Source organism: Caloenas nicobarica, chromosome 4, assembly GCF_036013445.1.
Source record: "Caloenas nicobarica isolate bCalNic1 chromosome 4, bCalNic1.hap1, whole genome shotgun sequence".
In the NCBI taxonomy this organism is placed as follows: Eukaryota; Metazoa; Chordata; class Aves; order Columbiformes; family Columbidae; genus Caloenas; species Caloenas nicobarica.
In genome coordinates, this window is record NC_088248.1 from 33934036 (window position 1) to 33945070 (window position 11035).

Sequence of the window (11035 nt, forward strand, 5' to 3'; positions counted from 1 at the left end):
AAGGTGCCAACTCTTGCAACATTAATTGGATCACGGTTTCTTAACTTTGAACAGATGCAGTACTTTATTGCAAAAATACTTGATTTCTCCTATCCACATACAGAGGCTATTTCCTAAACTCTTGATATCTCCTTTTGCTTTGAGCTCAGGAAATTTTCAAAGCTACCTACCAGCTCTACACACTGGTAACAGCTTGTCGCTATTAATAGCTGTCAGCTGTAGTTTCCTGCTTCTCTTTCACAATCTCACGTGAAATTCGTCTAATATTTCAGTAACTACTGAATAGCTGTGTGAATAACACTATAGCTGGGCTCCAGCAAGCTGTGAAGCATGTGGAGATCAACCATATTTAGCCCTGGCGAACCTGCACAACAGGGCTCACGGGCTAGTCCTGTTCCACAGCCAAACTGGTGAGAGCTGTGCATTACCAGAGCTCATTCCCCTGGTTTTGGTTTATCTGACCTGGAGGAGGGACAACAGCCCGCAATTCACAGGGGCCCTGGACCCAAGCTGCTGGTGAAGCAGAGGTCTTGAGTTTCTAAGAGGAGCTGGAGCAAGGCGCTCTCACTGGGGAGTTTGGGGGCAAACGTGGATGCAAGCGTTCACAGAAGGATGGTTTATCTATCTGTCCATCAGTCTTTCACGGATCATCTGGACAAATACGCGCATTTAAAAATCTAACGATATGAAATATTTTCGTCCTAACGTAGAACAGGAATTCTCTAAGAGCATAAGATCTTGTCATTTCTGTAAACAATTCTACTACTGCTTATTTAGGCTCTTCTGATGCTGGGGGAAGGGATGTCTAGTGCACACTGCACCAGTTGGAGCAGGAGGTTACTGAACTCTCAAATGATTCTGCACAACACTGGAGTCTTTTGGAAGCTCCGCTTCCCATTTTCCACACCTAAAATTCACACCCCAGTAAAAGCAAACAGGCATAGGCTGGGAAAGGCTGGCACAAGAATCCTGCTGTAGTAGAGTGTCTGCTGATCTTTCGCTCTCCTACTCTAGAATTATTTGCCTGAAAGGCAGTTTTTCCATTTCATACTGAATTTGTGCTTGTTAAATCAATTTCAATTGCATGATATACCAGTATATTCATAATGGAAAGAAGCTGCTCTCCTGTATAGGTATGACTTGACTTTTTCTAAGCTATTCTTTCTTAAATTTTCAGCAATCCACTGGGATATGGAGAATACTGTACTGAGGGAAGAAAACTGGAAAAAAAATCACTTTGCATATTTTGAAGGTTCTTATTTTGATGCTAAGCTGGCCACATCCCTTCCTCACTCTGTACTATTACAAGCTAGCCAGCAGTAATTTAAAAGCCTTTTTTTTTTTTTTAAACCAGTCACTGTAGAGAGATCAGTATTTTATGCTCACATCCTTGTGCACTGTTTGTCAAACAGGAGCCAGCAGAGGTAGGAGAGCCATCTAACCAAGGAAGAATGTACCAGCAGCCTGAAGAGGAGGATCGGTATAACTCACGGAAACTTCATGACAGTATCTTGTTTGAAAGCTGATGAAAGAGTTTATGAAGGATTTTTGGGAAACATTGTAAAAATACCACTTTAAATGAAATTTATTATAATATGATTTTGGCAGTTTAACAGTTCATTAAAAAACCAAACAAACAAACACAAACCCCAAGTAAACAAACTCACCAACAATTTAATTACCATTGCATAGGAGGGAGTTGCAGAGAAGATGAGAAAAGTAATGATAAAAATCTAAGTACCAATAGATATTTTTAATTGCATTACATGGATGACTTTCGTAACTTTTAAAAAACTTGTTGGATTATTACGATTCATAATGCTAGGATAAGCAGATGTTTGACTATAAATGAGAGTACATTCAAACAATCTTAGTTGGTGTAGGTAAGACTCAGATATATTACAGCTCCTGAAAGTGAACTATGCTCAACTTTTTCACTATATGTTTGCACTTTTTGGTTTAATTTACAAGACAGTTCAGCAAGCTATATCTCAAACTGTACTGCGTTTCTCATCAGCTGTCTTTAGATTCTCCTTGTTTCATTGCTACTTCATCATTTTGTGGACCTTGCTTGGCATTTTTCCCCCCTCAAAATTCTTCTGCGTCATAGAATAGTTTGGGTTGGAAGGGACCTTCAAAGCTCGTCTAGTCCAATTCCCCTGCAATGAGCAGGGACATCTTCAGCTAGATCAGATGGCTCAGAGCCCCGTCCAACTTGACCTCAGTCACTGATTATTTTTCCGCAATAAGCTTTAGTCTACTACTGTATTTAAGTGAAAACTATTTTCTGCTTTTTCCCTGTCAACTCACATGTTTTTTTCTTTAAAAAGAAATCCAAAACCCAGAACACTCCTCAAAGCATATATTTTCTGATTCTTCTAATTAAAATAGTACTGAGTGCTCTCAGTTACACTATTTGGTATCAAAATATTCTTCTATTGTGTGTTTCGAGACTACTTCCAAACAGAAAAATGCCCATCTTTAAGGGTGCTTTTGAGATAAGGTGCCAGAATATCACTTTGAGTATGGATTCTGCATCACTAGCACGCAGGCTCCTGCCAGCTCAGCTGTGTCTGTCACTGGTTATCTTTTCTCATATCCTTAACAGAGCCTGTGACAGTGCCGTGGAAGCTTACATTACAGACTTCTGCCAAGTACCAAATGGAATCTCAGTTCTTTTCATGATCAGTAGTCTTTTATAAGTGTTTTTTCACAAAGGGAGAGTTCGATGCATCTACCACATCTTTAATTCTTTGGCAAGAAGATACCTACTCAGTGGAAAAATGGTCCCACATGATCATTGAGTATATGTTAATATATCTAATAAACAGGTGCTGTGGTAGTACAGTATCTTTGAAGAATCATTTCATGTGTGCAAACACAATTCACTGAGCACCTCACCAGCCTTCAGTGTTCATTACATGGTCAGTTCTGGGAGATACAGGGAGTGGAGGATGTATAAAACAAACTTGGGCCACGGCAGCCAAAATCTCTACTGAAAATTAACTAGGGGATTGCAAGAGGAAGTTAGAAGCAAAGTACAGGTGAAGTATACAAAAGTTCACAATGCGGTTGATCTCCAGGTGGCAGAGGTATGGGGGGTAAAAATATTCAAAGTGAAGAACAGCTTTCTGAAAGGAGATTTTTGAGCTCAGGATGCAGAGAGACACAGACCGCACGAGTCCAGCTCATCGCTGACGCTCCCAGGATGTGTTCCCTAACCCAGGAGGCACTCAGGTTGCCACAACACCCACGTTAGCTGCTGTCTTCAAAAAGCTCTTGCAGCACATTGGGAATCCCTTCTCCAGAGAGCTGTTTTTGTGAAGGACCGTCCATACTAACAGAATTTGTAACAGAAAGAAATGGCTATTTAGTTTTGGTATTGTAAACTTTGTTCCTGTATAATCAATGGCTAAGTGATATTCAGTCGAAGTTTTTCAAAAGTAGACACAGGTTCATGACAGTAGGGCAAGATCTTTCTTCTTTATGGAAGAGGGGAAGCTTAATAGTGATTTGCTTTCCTTCCCTGCAGCTTTCCCTCCCATCCTGCTGAGTTTCACCTGCCCGAGCTGACCCCACCGCGCTGGCAATGCCTCTGCCCATCTCTTGCTTTGCCTGGGCCAGAGCAGCAGTGCTCTCCATCTCCAGACTATTTCATGTACATGCATGCATGATGTCCAATTAGTGAGAGCTGGGTTTTTATCTTTAGCGTACAAATTAACAAGTCAACACACATTAAGACATGCATTTGTTTACCTCTACTTTTTCATCTGTTTGTAGTTTCCAGTCTTTTTGGACTTGCCCGATGCCCAGAGGCATTCGGTGAGGCCACCTGGACCTGGTTGGACACAGTCCCTGATGGCATCGAGTTCAAAGACGGGAAGAGGGAGGTTTCAAACATCTGGCTGCAGGAAAGGCAGGGTGCTGAGGAGCTGGGATAATCCCAGATCCCCTGCTGAGGGAGATAACGGAGGGCCTGCAAAGCCCTTAGCAGCCCTCAAGGTAGATCAGCCTCTGCAATTTTTCTGCTAAATTGGAAGTGGAGAACCAAAAGGGCTGTAAACAATTAACATTTAAAGTAAACACCAACCCAAATCAGGAAGAAATACTCAGTGCGTGTATTTGCCAACACATGTGTCTTAAGACCCGACCTATATGAGAAATTAAATACATAATTAGAGTTACAAAATGTCCTCGACCTGGAAACATTCCAGTCATCGATGAGAAAAATGTACAGTTCCAGGACAGACAGTAACACGATTTTTTGGCTTGAAAAATATGAAAACTATTACCTCTGGGGAAAAATAATCCAAAACAAAGACATTCGCATGGAGCTCAAAGAAAAGCATCAAAGGGACTGTGGTTCTGGAGGGACAAATGTTTGAGGAAAGATTATGAAAGCTATATTTGAATATTTGACTAAGCACTAATTTAATAAGGGATCAAGAGATAAATCTACAACTATTTAATTCACAGAATGTTAATGGTATTGGTGAAGCAGACTTAAAAAAAAAAAAAAAAAAAATCACTGAGAAGTTTATTTTCCAGTAGGTACAAATCAAAATTATGGAGAGCAACATGAAGACACTGTTTTCCTAAACATCCCATCAAAACGTTAAAGCGAGTTCTTAATCAAATCCTATCAAAATCACATCTTAAAGTCTTGAGCTATTAAACTATAACATGGGGGGACAAAAGTGGAGGCTTGCTTGGGATTTCTGTGTTAGGTTCTTCTGGAAATTTCTACCCCTGTTTCTTTTGGTACTGGAAGTTTCACACCATGTGCTGACTTGTGCTGGAAAGGGACATTGCACCTCGGCTGGGAAGAACACGAGCACAAGCCTGACAAGGGAATAAAAATGTCTTCTCCTTTTCAATCAGCACTGCTTTCAAAACATTGTTCTCATTAAATTGAATTTCTGATATGACCACGCTCTCCCTATCAGACTAAATCCTGGTGGAAATCAGGGGAATGAAGTCTGTGGCTCAAGTTAGGCTTTGAAGGCAGCCAAGCTCAGTGATAGCTCTAATAGCAGCAGTTACATGAAAGATAAAACGTGGTGTCAGGATGAAACCTTGTACATGCAAGGTACCAGACTGAGAGCAATATCTAACAGTCATTAATATCAGCCTATGATGACAGGCAACTAATGGTAGTTTAAATTATTGAGAAAATGAAGGCTCTGATTAACTTACAGCTTTATGAAAAGATATTATAATTTTTTAAATGTTGGTTACTTTGATCTCCAACTTTGCAATACCTGATAATAAGTGAAGAATTTTAGAGGTTTTCAAGAGACAGATTCTCGTGTATGAGCTTCTTATTTAATATTCCTTTATTTTTTTTCCAAAGCACTTATTCATGCCACCATAATCAAAGACACTCACTGCGATAACTGATTTTCAGAATAGATTTTCACTGAACAAAGCCTCTGTACTGCAACTAATTAATCAGTTTTACAAGTGTACGCGCATCACAGAAGGACAACAAGATCAGTCTTGAGTCTGGCTTGGCTTTGTTCAGCTGTGATGGAACAGAGCCTGCATTCAGTAGAACACCTCCACAGCCAAAACTCAGTGTCAAATGTTTAAAATAACGGCCAGTTTTGAAAGGTGTGCACACCTAATAAGCCTCAGACATACGTTTATATTTTTGTATCCTGAAATATCCAGGCAGGGTAGAGAAGAGGTGAAGAGGAAAGGAGCAAGGCTTGGCTTGAAGAACTTGTTTTTGTTGCTGTTGAAGACAAGTTTAACAGAGAAAGCCGAGGGACAGGACAGCGCCAGCAACAACATCCTAACCCAGGTGACATCCTAACCACGGGTGACACCCGGGGCATGGAGAATGTTGCCGCCCTCAGGTCCCTGGGGCAGCCCCGGGCAGCTCTGCGGGCACACCTGCCTGCCTTCCTGGGGAGCCCCAGGGGCAGCAAAGGGCTGTAAGCATGCAAAAATTCCTCTTCCAGCCATACAATAAATTGCAGCATGCTCAAAAGTTAGGGACTTGGCTAACTTCCAGTTTTAAAAGAAATTAAGAATGCCTTTCACGGCACAAAGGCAGCCAGATCCTACCAGTTCTCACCACGTTTCTAGTAACTCCCCTGGCTTCTCTCATGCAGGAACAGCTTGGCTTGTTTTGTTACACTGCTGTTATTTTGAACCGGGGTCTCAGCACACAGGCACAGAAAATGAGTTTTTAAAAGATGAATAAAAGAAGTCATAATTCTAACACCATGGCTAAGAGATTAATCTGACAGAGGGGAAAAAAGAAAAGGCCATTTTATTTATCTGACTTAATTGGCCCAGACAAACGAACTATAATTCTGCATTAGCCTGTGATGTGAAGAACAAGGCACACGGTGGGGGCTCAGGGAGCCGTCCCATGCCGGGCAGGGAGGAGGCAGCAGCTCCCGAGGGGCAGCCCCTACAGCAGCAGCAGCTCCCACTTCTCTTGCTCCTCAGATTCCATCAGGAATACTTACACAAGCCCAAAAGAGTTGATCTATATGTTGTAACACAGGCCCTGCAAATTCAGCCTTTTGATGCAAGTAATCTTGGTGAGTCCCACCTCTGTGCCCTTTTAACAACTTGCCTCCCCTCATACACATTTAGTCTGACATAAATGGATTACTGGAGACCTATCCAAGCTGCTGTACCCTGTGGGGTAAAGCCTATGCCCACTTCTTTTCCCTCCCCCATTTCTCAGTCCACCCTCCTCAAGCTTGAAGTGCCTCCAGCTGTGGGAGAGGACAGATGCTGCCACTGCAGCGCGGAGGAGTTTACTCGTGAGATGCAGAGGGCATAGAAATGGGAGTAACGTTGCTTTCTGTGGCAGAGTCCGTCCTGTGATACTTCTCTACCTCTCACCAACCACTAACTTTCTAAAGAAATTGGAAAAGGGCCTCCCAGCCTGGTGGCTGCATCCCAGCGGTGACAGCCAAGGTTACTGGTTGAAGCATCTTATAGTCTAAGTATAATAATATTGCCACTGTGGAGACATTCGTCTGGTATCACACCTGCACAACTTAAATCTATTTATGCAATTAAAATAGGCTAAAAAATAGGCTTCGAAACGAGAGGCAGAGACTTGTTCTGGCTCAGGGAAGAACTTCACTGAATTAACACAAACTGAATTCCCCGCAGGCAACACGCTCGCATTTTTGATTCAACCTCCTTCCCTCAGCAGAAAAAGGGTGTAAAGGAATTGCTGTCAAAAATCCCATTGACTTCAGTGAGCTGATATTTCAATTTTGAAATTTTGTTATCCAACTTTTTTTAAATAGGCACTGGATTAGAATTACGCTCTTTGGTAGTTTTTTGTCCCCGAAAGGGAAAGGAACAACTTTTAGAAACTTTCCCCCATCCTTACTTCATGGAAAAAAATAATCAAAGTAAAGCATTAGGAGAGACCTACCAGAGAGTATTTAAAAATACTTGATGGTTGTACAGTATCATTTTTATCATTAATCACCATGAGTTCAGAACTAAATACTAAAACAACCTATAAATAGAACTCAGCTTTAGCAGTAACGTGTCAAATGTTTCCTACGTTAGGAAAAGGATTAAGTCACAGCTTTTTGATCTGCTGAGGGAACATTCTCAAATGACTGTATACAAGAATACTATGTCAAATGCATATTATTTACACATAGCACACCAGCGAGGGGATCGTCCCAAATCATCCAGCATCACTCTGGAGTAGTTCTGCGCTGCCAAGCGTCACCCTTAGCAAGAGGTAGGCACTAATCTTATCTACACAGTGATGTAGCGTGTGACTGATAAAAACGTGGTTCACGCAAAATGCGATCCAGCACGTGGAGAAAAGGATTCCGTGCTAACCTGGAAGGCAACCTCTGTCTGCTGGGTTGCTGCAACACCACTGGCTATGTGCACAGCCCAGGATTTGCTGGGGACCAGCTCTGCAGAAGGACGCAGGCAGACAGACAGGGCAGCAGAACATCCTTGTGATGATGAAGGCCAGCTACATGTGGGGTCAGGCAAGAATTAGCCAAAAGGTCAAGGAAAGTATTTTTCCCCTGCTGTCCATCATTTAGAGCTGCACCTGGAACAGTGTCCAGCTGTGTGTCCCCCAGCACAGGAGAGAGGGAGCTTAGTAGAGGGCTAGTGTGACAGTCAAGGGCTGGAGCACACCATGCACGAGGAGCATTCTCAGCCTGCAAAAGTACCTGATGGCTGGCTGCCACTATGGCTAGCATGGGGAGGCTGGAGAGAAGACAGTCAGATCCTTCTCAGAAGCACATGGTGAGAGTACCAGAAGCAATGGTCACAGGTAGGAGCAAGGGAAATTCCTTCCCACCTCTGCCTCGCCAATGAAGGTGGTTAAGCCCTGCAAAAGGATGCCTGGAGAGGATATCAAATCTCTGTCCTTGCAGATGCTCAAAACTCCTCTGGACAAGATCCTTGGTGCTTGATCTGGCTTAGATGTTGGTCTTGCTAGAGCAAGGGTTGGACTAGAGACCTCCAGAGGTCCTGTCCAACTTGAATGAGGCCATAAAACTAGAAAACACATAGGGTAAGCCAAAAAAAAAAAAATCTCTTAGTTGCCTGGATGGAAGATGTCTCACAATCTTTAAAATCAGGACAGCATGTAAAATCACATCTGTGCGCTCCTCCTAATGTATCCAAAAAGTTATGAATTGCATCCGTACCTAACTGCTCTGGGGGTGAGGAGCTGATAATGTGGTGGTGTTGGTGTCTGTGTGGAGGAGACTAGTTTCCAGCAAAGGACGTAATGCAGAAAGGTGCAAGGGTGTCCTTGCAGTAGACTGACACACCAGCAAGCAGTGCTCCTCAACCCTGTAGGCCTGAAGACCTGCACCATTTTTTGTAAGAATTTGTGATAGTTCAGTAAGAATTGGGGGTGGTGGAGAAATAATTTTCATTTTAGTATGCCCAACACACACATCAGCTTTTCAGAGCAGTACATTCGTGAGAGCAAACTTGCTATTGGAGACCAGGAAAGGTCACTTTTGAGTCACATCAAAATATTAATTGCATTTTACTACACTATAATTTGTAGGAAACTACTGTACAAGTCTTCATTTAGAGGGCATGGTTCAAATCCTGTTTCTTCTCTCGCAAGTTATATCAAAGAAATTTTGTTTCAGATGACCAGAAAAGAAAAAAGACTGTGAAGTGTTTAATGTTTTAAACACACAACAACAATGCCACAAGCTAGAATTAAACAAGTTGAAATTACTTTTCAGGAGATGTACAAAGGACCAAAGAAATCATGCCCAGCCAGCATCCCATGATCTGGGAGACACTAACAAAACTCTCAATCTAACCTAGATAATTAGGTCTTTTATTGGATACATAATTAAGTACTGTATGGACAATTATTGGTTTAAGTCTCAAAGAAAATTTCACAGTCTCTTACTGTGGAGCTAAAATGAGATACTTGAAACATTTTGGACTTGCTTTAGAAGTGCTTTGCTGTTTTCAAGTAAGCACCACTGGCGAATTTCCATAGCGCAAGTTTCTCTTTTTAGGAAGATCAGGGACCCTCAAGATGTTCATGGAGGAAGCAGAGCACCCAACTCCATTCCCTCCACAAACCAGGTCTCCTCTTAGAATACAACCACTGCTGCTCCTTTTACTATGACAAGGGCTTGTCCCAGAGCTTTGCTTTTCCAAGTTAGGACTTTTTCACATTTTGCCACGAAGGTTTATTTGTGGCCAATTTTACTCCTGTGTTTTTTCCTAATGCCACTCTCCGACTTACATAGCTGTTTACTCTCTGAAGGCCACAGTTCCTCCCCTCCTCGTCCTTACTTTACTAAAAGAAAGATCTAACCTTTGTATTTGCTAATCACTGATTCAAGCCTCAACATCACCAGCTTTCACTAATTTGTTGAAATTTTTTGTCATGCGGTTTACTTTGAGCTCTGGCTTCTGGAGCAGGAAAAGAAAAAAACACAACAGTCTAACCAATTAAGCGATGTTTTCCTGTGGACACTAGTTACAAAGGAAAACTTGCCGGTATGGCTCAGGGGAACTCTGGCATCTCAAAAATCGGAAGACAAATAATAAATTTTTAACAAGACCTACAAAACATACTGTGTATTATTTTAGTACTATTTGAGGGATCTGTCTCAAGAGTTTGGTAATATGCAGTAAGTGCATTTTGAGAGTTACTGTGAGTTTCAATGTTTTCTTTCAGGTGGTTGTTAAAAGTTAAAAATTGCATGGTTTGATGAACACAGAACTTGCTGGGTGGTTTTCATCCATCTAGTTTTCCTCCCACCTTCCCAAGACCATCTCTATTTGTCTTTATGAGTTGTCTGAGCAGGGCCATCTGTCAAATGTCGCAGCAGACACACGCACGCACAGATCCCTGTCCCGTCTCACTCAACCTGCCTTGGTCAACGAGGGCTCTTCCTCAGACTTATGGAGCTCATGACTCCCTCCAGTCTGTTCCCAAGAAAGAGCAGTCAGCCACCATCAGAACTTCTCATGCGATGCCATCCGTCTAATCTCATCTCATGCAACGGCTCACCCTTTCTTAGGTACAACTCGAGACCAGACTGGAGATAACGGCACATCAGGTGACACCGGTGCAAACAGCTTCCAGCCATCCTCGTCCTCCATAACTTCCTCAAACTTCCCCACTCCACAACTGGACATGCCCCAGCCTTTGCACAGACGGAAGCCCCCAGGGTCCGGAGCATATCTATATACACACACCAAAGAAGTCACACCTGGCTCAGAGCCCACTCCTGGCAGGCCCCAGGAAAACTGGCAAGCTGTCCTGGATAATTGCTGAGGCACCTTTGTTCCAAGAGACCTGCTATCAATCTCATTTATTGGCGTAGCACTGCACTGTAGGACTGTAAAAAGCAGTAAAAGGAAAATTACTTGGATGGAGTTACCTGAAATATGCTGTTCAGCTTGTTTCTGTACTCCTCTTGACTGCATGAATTTATCACAGAGGTAGCAGTAGCAATTTTACGCCGTCGCTGTCCCGTTTGCACTAGGTGCCCACAATATATTGTCCCCTTCCTCTATTTCCCCA